Genomic DNA, 13,825 nt, shown 5'->3' with positions numbered 1-13,825 from the left:
TTGTTTTCCAAACCAAGAGTTGACTAATTTTGAAGGTTGCAAAAATAACCTATAAAACCTTTGTTTCAAAAATAAACAAAATTTTATAATAAAAAGTTTTAAAAATAAACACACAATACAAATTATATTTAAAAATCCCCTGCATCTCCTTCTTGTACTGGTGTTCCTCCTGGCAGTCTCCTCTTGTTTTACATAGACAATACTGTCCTGGATGTCCCTGAACGCTCTGTTAGTTTAACATTTTTAATGTTCTTCCCTATTTCTGACTTTGGCACCATTATATCCGGGGCTGATTATTCCAGCTCTGTCCTTACATGTCTGAGCAGCCTCGGAGGCCCCGGAGGTCTGTCCAAGTTTACACAGGAAGAGCAAGGGTCACCAGTATTTGTGGCGGCCTCTGCAGTCATGTGGCTCCGTCGCATCTGCAATCTGCATTCCTGCTCACTCCAGTCTAAAGGGTAGTCTTACCTTCGTTCTGAGGGTCACTCTCCATTGGTCCTGCAAGTCAACTACAGGCAAAGGTGAAACTATAAATAGATGAAAAGACCCAAAGACAAAACTAGAGTTCGGTGTATTTCTGAGGTAAGCGTTTCTGGCTCATGAAAGGGTCAGCATTTATGTTTCAATTCTGTACTCTTTCTCTCTTTAGGTGGGATTCTAGAAAAAACAGTCACAGCTGGCAGGTGTGAACACAAAGAAAGAAGAGGCTCTTCCTGTACCTCACCATCCACACAGCCTGCTGCAGCACACAGTTCTCTCCGGACACGTTCGTTTCCTGGGGAGGGGGCGGTACCGGCTGGAGAGCTGGGCGGAGGGAAGGCAGGTGATCCCGGGGAGCTCACTTCAGGGCCTTTACAGAGCAGCGCTATTTGTCTGTAGCTGCAAGAACTCTACCACGTTTTCTTCAAGCAGCCCCAAGAACAAAAATACAAATGCGTCTGCTCAGCGCGAATGGACTGGAATGCTGCAGTTCACTATTATTCTATAATTAAATGAAATGGCACTGCAGGAAGGGAAATGTAGAGTACTGTCACAAAACTCCAAAGTAGCAATATTTTCAGCAGCGGGTAAGTCACTATTCTCCGGGAATAAACACGGCCCAAGGCAGAAGATTGTGTGTGGTCACTTCACATGGAATTGCTTTCAGTGGGGCTGAACGCATCCTCTCACTGAGTTTCTTTCTAACTCTGAAGGTGGTGTTTCCTGACACGCTGTTCCCGGAGTCATCAAGTTATCCATGTATGATATTCAGAATAAAGTCACCAATGGTATTTCAATTCCCAGCTGACCCACCAAGCACAACTGAGGGCAAATCCTGTATCTTCTCAAATATCTTTGTGTGCGTAAGTCACACCAAGTATCTAACGTATGGTGATACTGAATTATGACTGCTGAATTAGATAATTATAATGTCGCCTTGGGGTGAATAAATGAGTTACTATTTACTGAGTGACTGCGTAACCCTGAGCAGCCCCGTGATGCAGATGTCATGATCCCCACTTCACAGATGAGTCAACTGAGGTTTGCAAAGCACAAGCAACTTGGTGAGTTCTCCGTCAAGGTCAGCAGCCACAGCAGGCCTCCCCAGTAAGGCCCTGCTGCTCACTGCATGGAGCCTTCAGCGATGCCCCAGCCCTATCTCAGGGTCCCATGGCTGGGGCCCTGCAGCTCAGAGACATGGGGACCAGGGGAGGGAGTTCCTCAGTCCCCTTTATGCAGAGCTGGGCTCAGGCTCAGTGTTTTGCCCCAACTCTTCCGGCAGGTATGTCTCCATGTGGTGCATCAGGGCTGCTGGGCCAAGTCCCCCTCCCACACTGGCCACACTGTCCCCACCACGAAGTGCTCCTTTCCCTGCAGCTACCCTCTGAACAGGTCCCACTTCGACAGTGTGGCCAAGAGCACCTGAACCTCTACAATTGCTGGCTGCGCACCAGGGGAGGCAGCGCGGTGCTGGGCTAGGGGTGGAGGTGTCACTGGGAGGGGTTCTGTGTGGTTTTATCTGAAACTACAGTCTCTTGTAACATTCCACATCTGTTCACGACAGTGGCAGCTCTGCGGCAACCCGGCAACGCCCACTAGGCCGGCTCCCGAGCCAGGGGCTCACAGTCGATCAGCACAGAGGAGCCTGGAGTCCTGGCTGTCCCCGAGCCGGACCAGCTGGACCACCCCGGAGGAGACGCTGACTTCTCATAAGGTCTGTCCAGTGAGACGTTCTGTAGCAGAGGCCCTGGCGTCTCCAAGGCAGGTGTGGTGTGTGTCCCTGGAGGAACTCTAAGCCAAGATGCTTCCACTTCCCACACAGGGCCTCCCCGCCCTTCTCCAGAGCATGGCAGAGTCCCTGGCTCCATCTGGTGCTTCTTTATGATCAAGTTTGTCTTTCAGTGGGTACATCACGCTGCAACGGAACTGCTTGCTCTTACTACTTTGAAAGCCTGTACTTTTTAGGCATAACGTAAGAGTCTGAAGTAATCAGAGCTTGAATTTTCAGATGAACAAATAAAACTACGTGTTCACACAGAATGTTTACCTATATGACTATTCAGAATTAATATTAAGCCCACCACGCACCACTCTTCCGCTGACAGCGATATGCATACCTTATGGGGACCCGTGGCAGCAGCTGAAGCCCTTTGTGACTGTGGAGGCCAGGGCACTGACTGCACTGACTCAGGAACTTTCCGTCAGTCTGCCAGCTCCCCTCAGCCTTGTCCACAGTCCACCAGGGCCACGTGTCCTACAGGTGACTGGAGTGGATGTCTTCTGATTATTCTAACAAACGTCAGTATTTCCAATATTAGAAATTGGGTGAAGGGGATCACAATGCAGCTTTAAAAAATAAAGAATGGTTTTTAAAATCAAAGATTATATTGTAATGTAGCAATATTAATTTTTGTGAACTTTGAGGATTTCAGAGTTCGAAGAGTTTTTCTGGTTATTATGATCTCAAAAAGGAACATCTAGTGAATGTATTAATGAACTTACAGCAGGAGTCCAGGGCTTCACCCTGCATGATTTTTGGTTTTCTCCTTCTCATCTCCTTAAGCAATCTCATCAGTTTTGAAGGCTCCAAAGCCCTTCACGTGTTGAAGATTCCAGCACTTTTACACTCAGTCCTGCCATTCCCTTTGAGCTGCAGACAGCTGACCTGACCTCCACACTCAGGCGTCTCAAGCTTGTCTCGAACCAAACATGTCCAGACAGAGATCCCAACTCCCCCACCACTCAGCTTCCTGGTTTTTCTCCAACTGAGTAGGCGATGCCACTGTGCACATGGCTGTCTGGAAACCTGGGGCTCCTGATTTACTTCTGCCTCCTTTCCCCACCCTTGCAACGCGTAAGTCCTGCTCCCCACCTTCAGGATGTACTCTCAAGCCGTCCGTCCGCGGGCTCAGGGGCTGCCGGCTGGCCAAGTCCACCGGACAACTGCCTCCTGCAGCAGCACTGCTGACCTTTGGGCTGGGGCATGGCATGGGGAGGGCCACCCTGGGCCCTGGAGGGTGTTGAGCAGCATTCCTGGACTCCACCTCCTTACTGCATGCCTGCAGCGCCCTCTCACCCACCCTCTACCAGCTGCGATAACCAAAAACATCTCTGACAGGGCTAAATATCCTCCGGGGTTGTGGATGGAGAACCTCTGCTCTATTCCAACCCATTTTCTGCACGGAAGAAACATGAAGTAATGATGTTTTATATCCTACACAGATAATTTTACTCTCTTGATTTAAAACACTCAATGATTCCCTACTGGATGCAGAATACACTTCAAACACTTCACCATGAGATGCTTAAGACCGTGAGTGACCAGAGACCGGCTCACAGCCCCAGCCTCTTGCCTCACACCTTCAGCTAGTGCTATGGGCCAAATGTCTGTGTCCCCCCCAGATTTATATGTTGACTCCTAATCCCCCAGATGATGGTATTAGGTACCGTACCTAATTAGGCATCAGGGGCTTTGGGAGGTGACTGGGTTACGAGGGTGGATCCCCCATGAATGGGATCAGTGTCCTTATGAAAGAGACCCTACAGAGCCCCCTCCCCCCATCCTCCAGACGAGGACACAGAAGACACTGTCTCTGAAACAGGAAGCGGGTTCTCACCAGACACGACACCTGCCAGCATGTAAAATCCCTGTCAAAGTCAAAATATGACAGATAAACGGGAAGAAAAGGAAAATATTCCTGGGTTAATATGCCACTTGCACAAGGACAGTGAACAAAGCTCTGCCGCTGCTGAGTGGGCGACGTGTGTCCAGTCGGCCGCAGGCCCTCCCGGGGTGTGGGTTCGGAGAGGCCTTAGGTCTGTGTGTGCCATGCTAGATGACAAAAAGATCACGGGGAAGGGTCCATTACTTCCTTCAGATTGTGAAAGTAGTCTGAGACCCCATCCACATGTGGGACCACTGCAGTGGGCATGATGCTCACGTGACCTCACCAGAGTGTCACTCACAGAGTTGGGAGCATGTGGTTCTCAGATGCACACTCATTAGAGCCGCAGGCGGAGCCCAAGTGCCTCCTGAAGTGGCAGACCCGGCCGTGGGGCTGAGACCAGGCTTCCAGCGTTGGCAGTGCTCTGGAAGAGTCACTCAGCCCAAACCCTGCAGTTCCTGATGTTCTGCGAGCTGACCTGCCAGAAGCACCGAATCCGAGTACTTTACGTGAAGGTTAGAAAAGAAATAGGAGAACGTGTAACTGAAGACTATTCCAGACATTGGGCAATAGTAGAGGAAGAGGGGTGTTTTCAAGTCAAGAAATATAAAGGGTTTTATTTATTTATTTATTTATTTATTTATTTATTTATTTATTTATTTATTTATTTATTTTTAAATTTTTATTGAAGTATAGTTGATTTACAATGCCAGTTTCAGGTGTACAGCAAAGTGACTCAGTTATATACATACATACATATATATTTTCTTTTCAGATTCTTTTCCATTATATGTTATTATAAGAAACTGACCATAGTTCCCTGTGCATACAATAGGCCTTTGTTGTTTATCTATTTTACATACAGTAATGTGTGTCTGTTAATCCCCACCTACGGTTACCAAAGGGGAAAGGGTGGGGAGGGATAAATTAGGGGTTGGGGATTAACAGACACACATTAGGGTTTCATTGTTTTTTAAGGAAGGAGTGATAGGAAGTAAGAATGTTTATCACCCTCAGTATTCAGAAGAGCAAGAACTCGTGACAGCAATCTCATGGCAAAGAGGGCACAGGAGGCTTCACTCTGGACTTCTGGAAAGAGTATGCAACTATAAAAACCCTGCAAATTGTGCAGGCTGTGTACTTGTCAGATTTCCCAGTGATTTTCCAAGTGAAAGCATTCTTGAGCTTTTCCAAATGTGGAAACAATGGTGGCAGCAGCCAATCAACGTATCTTGCTGGAACTATTTGGCTTCCAGGAAGGAATCTCATAATAAGCAACGGTCTTACTTTAAGAGCTTTCTCAGTGAATGTTCCATTTGTATTTACATTTGCTGTATACCACGAATAATAGGTTAAAGAAGTCACATGATCATATCAATTGATGTGCAGAAAAGGCAGTTGACACAATTAACACCCATTTATGATAAAAACAGACTCTCAGAAAAAGAGGAATAAAGGGGATCTTCCTCAAAGCAATAAAACAAATCTACAAAAAACCTACAGCTAACAATATATTTACTGGTAAAAGATCATGTTTTTCCCTAAGATCAGGCACAAGGCAAAGGCGTATGCTCTCACCATTCTTATTCAACATGGTGCTGGAAGTCCCAGTCATTGCAATAAGGAAAGAAAAGATAATAAAAGGCATACCTATAAGAAAGAAAGAAAACTGTCCCTATTTACAGCTGACATGATTATCTACAAAGAAAATCCCAAGGAATCTACCAAAAACTCCTGGACTTAATAAAGTTGATTCAGCAGGCTCACAGGATACACAGTAAATATGCGAAAGTTAACAGTACGTACGTGTGTATGTATGTATGTATGTATATAATGTATACATATACTAGCAATGAACAGACTTCAAATTTAAAATGCAATGTAATTTATAGCCACTCAAGAAAATAAAATACATATATGTAAATCTAACAAAACAAGAACAGGATTCATAAGCTGAAAACGACAAAATGTCAATGGAAGAAATCAAAGAGGACCTAAATAAATGGAGAAATACAGAGTGTTCATGGATTCTAAGGCTTAATATAGTAAAAATAGCAAGTTTCCTCACATTGATATAATACAACTATACAAATTTAATGCAATTCTTGTCAACATGCCAGCAAGATATTTAGTAGATACAGCGAATTATATGGAAAGACAAAGCAACTGAAAGAGCTAAGCCACTCTGAAAAAGAGTTAAGTGATCAAATCAGTCTATTCTATGTCAGGATGGATCACAGACTTAAATGTAAAACTCAAAACTATACAACTTTCAGGAAAAAAAAGAAAATCGTTGGGATCTAGGGCTAAGCAAAGATTTCTTAGACTTCAGACCATCAACATGATACATGAAAGGAAAAAAATGATAAATTGGATTTCATCAAAAATGATAAATATTTGGGGGGGGAAGGTACAGCTCAGTGGTAGAGTATGTTCCTGGGTTCAATCCCCGGTATCTCCATTAAAATAAATAAATAAATAAACAAAAAAACCTAATTAATACCCCCTCCCAAATTTTTTAAATTAAAAAATAAATCTTTTGCATGGTTTTGCAAAGGACCATGTTAAGAAGATGAAAAGACAAACTACAGTCTGGGAGAAAATGTTCACAAACTACATATCCAACAAAGGACTAGTATCTCAACTATATAAAGAACATTCAAAACTCAATAGTAAAAAACAAACAATCCAATTAGAAAATGGGCAAAGATATAAAAAGATATTTTACCAAAAAGAATATACAGATAACAAAAAAGCACATGAAAAGATGTTCAATGTAATGATATTCAATATAATGAATCATTAAGGAAATAAGTTTAACCATTAAGCTAAAACCACAATGAGTTATCACTGTTTACCTACCAGAATGGGTAAGATAAAAACACTGGCAACACCCAGAGCTGGTAAGGATGGGGAGAAACCTGATCACTCATATCCTGCGGGTGGTAATGAAAAGTGGTGCAAACACTCTGGAAAACAGTTCGTCAGTTTCTTAGCAAACTAAACATGCAACTAACCATACAACTCAGTAATTGTACTCCTGGGCATTTACCCAACAGAAATGAAGATTTATGTTCACACAAAAACCTGTACACAAACGTTCATAGCAGCTTTACCTGTAATAGCCCAAACTGGAAACAACCCAGATGTCTTCCATGAGTGAATGGTTAAACTGTGATCCATCCATATCATGGAATAGTGCTCCATGATAAAAAAGGAATGAACCACTGATACATACATACATACAACAATCTGAATGACTCTCCAGAGAATTACACTGAATGAAAGAAGCCAATGCGAGAGGGTTATATACTGTATAATTCCATTTATAGGACATTCTTGAAGTGAAAAATTATAGAAATGGAGGACAGATCAGTGGCTGCCAGGATTAAGAGAAGGTGGGTGTGTCTCTAAAAGGTGAGCCGGAGGGACCCTGGTGGGTGTGTAGTGCTCTGTATCTTGACAGCATCAACACCAGGATCTGGCTGGGACGCTGCACTCCACTGGTGTATGACGCCACCAGTACCACTAACATGCCTCTCCGTACTCCTTCTCACAAGCACACGGGAAGCTGTAGTTACCTCAAAATTAAAAGTTTAATTTAGAAACAGTAAGGCAGTGTGTCTTCCGTATTTGGAGGGGTTTTTCTCACCGTATTGCTGCACACAGTATGGCCAGAGTGGAGAACTGCCTGTGAAACAGGAAATGTAGTGTTATAGACCCTGCCCTCCAGACGTCTTCCTGACCTTCTTCCATCCACTGTCACGCTGCCAGCCATTCCGCCATGTCAAGTTTTAAGCCGCTTTTGTTTGATTTGTTAATTTTTAAAAACTGTATAATTAACTTCATGATTTGGGAGCTTTTAACATTTAAAGAAGAAACCACGATTCATCAGTCAGTCAAGAAAATCTAAGACTTCTCAGCCTCCCCTTCCAGGGCCACAGACTATTTCCTCCTGGGTTCTAACAGATTACGGACTTCCTTCCCTTGGTCCTCGTAAGACAGGGTGCACCACCACTAACTACGGCGGTGGGCTGACAGCCTCTGAGTTGGTGTGTGTGGGTCTCTCACTGGCCATCTGCTGCCCAGAGGACCACAGCACCTCTGCCACTTGTACTGCCAGAGAGAACTGAGTCATATTTTTTCCATGGCTGAAAGAAGCAGCACAAAACGGGTTTTTGTTTGCTTGTTGGCAAATTGGCAAGATATACTGGTTTTGATGATGAAATGTTGGCTTCTACTTCCTTTTCACCCTGAAGCAGGTTTATTTCTGGAGCTCAGCAGATAAAAGTATTTCAGAGTCAAAATAATACCAGTTTTAATTTCCAGTTAGCTTTGACTGAAGTCCTTACCCCTAGTTTTTTTTTAAGAAGAATATTTTTTGAGTTTTTTCTAATGTAGCTGCTCTGTTTAGTCATAGTATAGTTTCTAGTTCAATCCTTTGCTTCAACAAATAGAGGAAATGAGGACCAAAGAGCTAAAGTAACTTGTCAGATGTTATTTAGAAATGAGGTCCACAGTCTGGACTCCCTGCACTCACACCACCTTCCATCATGCTAACACGCTGAATTAGAGGACAGACCTTAAAGGAAATGTTTATTTCCTTAACCTTCTAAGATTCTTTCAGTAACTGGTGGAACTACCATGGTAACTGCCCTAAAAGTTATCAGAAAAGTAATCTGCTCACCTTCTTATACCCTTTTGGACAAATGTGTATTTATTTATAAAAAATAACAATTATTCCCTCATTTGACAACTTAAAAATCATTATAAATATTTATATTTTCATCTAAAAACCAGCTATGTAATCTAAGAGCTGATATAAAACACACAATCCATGAAGAGGGTAAGGGATGTAAATATCTTTTCAGAAATTTTCATATATAATGTGGAAATTAGAAGTTTATTTTTAGTAGTTGATTTTCAGTATTCTATATGTGGTGTTAACTGAGACAGATACATCTGGAAGAGTCCCAGGAAGCAAGTAATATTTAGAGAGACTTTTCCCCAGGGATCAATTCTTTCATAATTGAGTTTTTCCTGTCCATAAATACCATGGTCTGAGTGGCCTCAACAGTAGAAATTTATTTTCTCACAGTTCTGGAGGCCAGAAGTCCAAGACTAAGGTTCTAGCCAATTCTGTTTCTGGTGAGGGCCACTTCCTGGCCGCCATGTCCTCATATGGCCTTTCCTCAGTCATACCTAGGAAAGAGGCTACCCCAGAGCTCCCTGGTGTCCCTCTTCACAAGGACACCAATCCTACTGGATCAGGGCCTCACCTTCATGGCCACTTTGAACCTTAATCATTTCCTTAAACATCTCACCTCCAAATACAGCCACACTGGGGGTTAGGGCTTCAACACATGAATTTTGGGTGAACATACTCAATCCATAACAGATAGTAATGCCAAAATGTTTTCACATTCAAGAATATAAACATATAAATTGTGGCTTATAACCATAGTTAATATATACTTACTTTTATTTTTATAATACATGAAAAACTAGAAACATTTAATAATGCATAAACATAAGAATCAACAGTATTTACTGAATTTCAAGTTTTGTCACATTTAATCAACAATTACTACCCACTGATTATGCATACAACTTGAACTATTATATACCCACTGAAGCTTAAAGCATCAGAAAATCAACCTTCAGATACTAACTTTTATCAATTGTTTATGGGCTAATTGTAGTTAGAAATCAAAGAAGAGCACCAGAAACAGAATCTGGAACAGAACAAAGCACTTCAAGATCAGACACAGGGACTTAAAGTCAGAACATGTGCAGCTGTGGCCAGCAGGGCAAACTGAGTGGCAGGCAGCCCAAGGGCAGGGCAGGGTCAACATCACACAGGAGGGGCCAAGAATCAAAGGAAAAGCACCAGTGTTGGCAGGAAGGGAAGTTCATTTTTTCCCCCGAACCGATTGAATGACAGGCACCTTTCCATTGAACTGTTACAGAATCAGGGGTTATGGGGCAGAGGCCAGCATGGAAGCTGAGATGCAAATCCAAACCCATTCATTCCAAGACCCATGCTTTGCAGAGTCTGTTCCATCTGGAAGAGAACTAACTTCCAGGACAAAGGCTCTTTCCATCTTCTGGCTTAAGTGTGTACAAACAGGATGTCCTGTTAAAATAAATTATTTGGAAGGAATGGGGTGAGGGGGAAATGGATCTGGCCCAGAAAGAAGAAGAGGGAGTAGGGAGAGCATAGAATCTGGTCCTGGAGGAAATGAGGGGGTTTGGCTTCCAGGAGGTCTAGGAGTTTGATCTGGGAAGCTTCCTCCCCATCTCTACCTTTACCTCCCTATTTCTCCAACCATACCCTCCTGTGTTCCTTAACATAATTATTTTATCCCTCCTCCTCCATTTCTAAGCTGTTTCCATCAGAGACTTCTCATAATAAATCTGAGTCTAAACTGACCAAGGGAAAATTAGAAATGACTAACAAATATACAACAATGTGCTCAAATACACTAGTTAACGTAAGAACTCTAAGTTAAAGCAAAAGTAGATACCTTGGAGAACGTCAAACAGTGGAGGGATAGGGTCAGAATGTCTTCTAAACATCAGCATGATTTTTACATCAAGATTTTAATCTGTGTATAAACTCCCTAGGTATAGTTCAAGACATACATTCAAGATTTCAAAAAAAAATACACTATGAAATGATATAACACACAAAGGCACTGCTGTTTTGGTCTTTGAGCATACCACGGACTACTGGATTACCACAACACCAACCGGAACTGTAGATGCTTGAAAGGACTAGCACGGTTACAGGGAACTGGGAATCTCCCTGCTCATCGATTCTCAGACAGGGGAGGAGAAGGACCTCCACAAAGAGGAATGTGACAACCTGAGCCAGGAGAGAAGAGCAGGCCACGTCCCCATAATCCGTACAACTGACTTAGCAACAAAGGGGGCATCTCTGACACTCAACTTCCTCCAAGCACATTCCTCACAACCACTCTTACAGGCCTCACTTCTCCAGCTTGCTGGCAACCTCATTTTTCAGCAAACAACCTGACCTGAAGTTCAGGTCTGAGCTCCCTCAGCCTCAGAGGGACAGCTTCCACTTCTCTGCCAACACGAGCCTCTCCACCTATTAATTAGGCCAATTATTTTGTCAGGATCTTAAGGCCCAATTTTCCACCAAACATTTAATACTTTCTCTGCAGTATTTAGATGGACTTTTAATTATCACCTAAACTCAGCAATTTCTAAGTGAAACTCTGAAACTTAGTTTTTCCAAAGACTTCCAACTGCCTTTAGGATCCAGTCAGAACTCCTCAGTCTGGTGCTGAGTCACAGCCTGGGACCAGCTGACCTGCCTGTCTCGTGTTGCTGCTCACTCCTCCCCGCCGTGCACTCCCTGACCCATCCAGTCTGCTTTTCTCACTTCCTGTTTCAGATACTTTCCTCCTTGCTTTTGGCTGAGGGAACTCTTGTCAATCCTTTTAGTCCCCAAACTACTAGCTAAGTTCTTTTCCCTACCCTGGTACTCACAGCACCTAGTTTCAGCACAACACATTTTGCCTTCTGATTATCTAGAATTTTGTTATATATTGTCTTGTTCATAAATGTCTCATCTCTCCCCAAACACTGTAATACCTTTGATAATGCAGCCCTATCATATGTAGTATTTCCTTTGTATATTTATAAAAACTAAGCATTTTGTTGTATACCCCTCAACAAATAACATCAGGCTTAAGATCAAAATAGGAACTTCATAGGTGTTCACTGAAGAGTTCTGCTTTTGGGGGGGTCAGGGAAGCATACCAAGAAGAGCCATGTTCACCTGCAAACACACCAGGATATGGCGATAGGATCAAGATCTCAAGACTGAAAGAATTCTAATCTCAAATAGATCTAAAATAACTCATATCTTCATTCAGCAAAGGTTACATAACCGGAACTGGGCCTGCAGACACGTTAATGTCTTCCAGGAGAAACGAAGCTATTCTTCTTTGAGCAAAGATGTCACAGTCCGACTGAATTTCATCAGAGAGCAATATATTAAGTCTGGTTAGTTCTTTATATAGAAAGTTATCTGTCTTCCACTTTGCCATGTTAAGCAAGGTATAGCAAAAAAATTTCCACTGAGTGAAATGCAGTATTTCCACAATGGGACTTCCATTCTGCTGACAGAGAACACGGAACACATTATGGGAGGATGGAAAATGCACAGAATCTGGAGTTCTAGTCTGGCTTTCCACACTAGCAAGGGAATCTTGAGCAGATTGTTTCATATCTCAGAGTTCACTGTCTTTATCTATAAAATGGAAATGGTGATTATTCACATTCAGGGGTCATTTTAGGGATATGAGATTCTGTATATGCAAAACATCTTACAAATTCAAAGTGGTAAAGAAGCGGTAGTCACAATTACTAATATCGTAATAGAAAAGCACTTTGGGTTGCTGGATAAAATCCTATCATATTGATAGAAACTACAAATAAAGTCTTCGTCAATACTCGTATTACAGATTCAAAAGCAGGATCGCAGCATTTTCACCCACTGCTGTCACGTTCTCCATGCTTCCATTCCGTACATTCAGGTCCTTCCCATCTTAAAAATCTCTCCTGTCACTCCTTGATCCTACTACTTCTCTTCCCTTTGTGGCCTTCATGGTCACACCTCTTAAACAACTGTCTGTAACTGGGTTCTCAAACTCAGCCAGTGGGTCACATAAACTCTCTGTGGATACAACACTTTGAGTGTTTGTTTTTAGCAGAAAGTGGGTGCCTCCAGGCTGGGCAAGTTCCCCCTTATCATTCCAGGCAGTTCACACATTTCTGCTAATGGTCTGGTCCCTAAAGGCATTTGCATTTGTAACCTCTAGCACTAAAGACAAAAATAGTAGTTGACAGAATCACATACTCCCAAATTAAGGAAGGAAAGATTTGCAAATTTAGATACAATTTACAGTTACACAATTAAGTCAGATTTTCTAAATATGGTTCCAAACTTGGCCTTCAAAAATAGTGAATTATATACACATATATGGGGAATGATTAGCTTCCTTTTACTCATTCTTTTTAATTATACTGTTTCAAACGCTTTGGAAAACCAAAGAGCCCAGTGAGCTGTGTGAAAATCTAGTGAATAAATTCAGCTTCCTCACCCTCAGGTCAGCGTTTCACCGGGGGCAGGTTGTGACCATGGTGAGTCATAAATCAATTCAAAGGGTTGCAACTAGAATTAACAAAAACAAAACAGACGGGACCAGAGAAAATTGCACAAAGTAAAGGTAAATTTTACTTCATGAAACTTTTAAAAACTGTAGTAAAATATACACAAAATTCACCATTTTAACTACTTTTAAGCATACAATCTAGCATTGAGAACATTCACAAAGTTGTGCCACCATCAACAATATTTCATGAAACTTGTGCTTCGTGTGTGTGTGTGTGTGTGTGTGTAGTGGGCTGTAACAAAATGTACTTCTTACTATACATCTCAGTTTTTTAAAAAAGCATGAAAACCACACATTAGCTCACTTTTCCCACTCATAAGATGATAGATATTTCACTAACTCTGGGACTTTGATGGAGCTTGAGCATCAGAGAAATACTCTAAACCTAAATGTGAGGAGATATGACCAAAGAAAAAGATAAATTCAAGTATCTGACCTAATGAAAAATTTGAAATGCATATTTGTCTCCAT

General features: G+C 42.3%; 1 long non-coding RNA gene across 3 annotated transcripts; it reads left to right on the top strand.

Annotated features, from left to right (window-relative positions):
- Window positions 1-395: 395 nt before the first annotated feature.
- On the top strand, window positions 396-2,967 carry LOC116150566 (uncharacterized). Of its 3 annotated transcripts, none has more exons than XR_010377896.1 (4): window positions 396-521; window positions 650-1,067; window positions 1,194-2,194; window positions 2,303-2,967. It is a non-coding gene; the product is annotated as an uncharacterized LOC116150566 (long non-coding RNA). The 3 variants fall into 3 exon arrangements; XR_010377895.1 differs by having other exon boundaries at window positions 650-1,544; window positions 2,045-2,194; XR_010377894.1 differs by having other exon boundaries at window positions 650-2,194; window positions 2,303-2,966.
- Window positions 2,968-13,825: the final 10,858 nt, after the last annotated feature.

Source organism: Camelus dromedarius, chromosome 26, assembly GCF_036321535.1.
Source record: "Camelus dromedarius isolate mCamDro1 chromosome 26, mCamDro1.pat, whole genome shotgun sequence".
Taxonomy (NCBI): Eukaryota; Metazoa; Chordata; class Mammalia; order Artiodactyla; family Camelidae; genus Camelus; species Camelus dromedarius.
The sequence above is the reverse complement of the archived record's forward strand: the minus strand, read 5'-3'. Positions and strand labels throughout refer to the sequence as shown.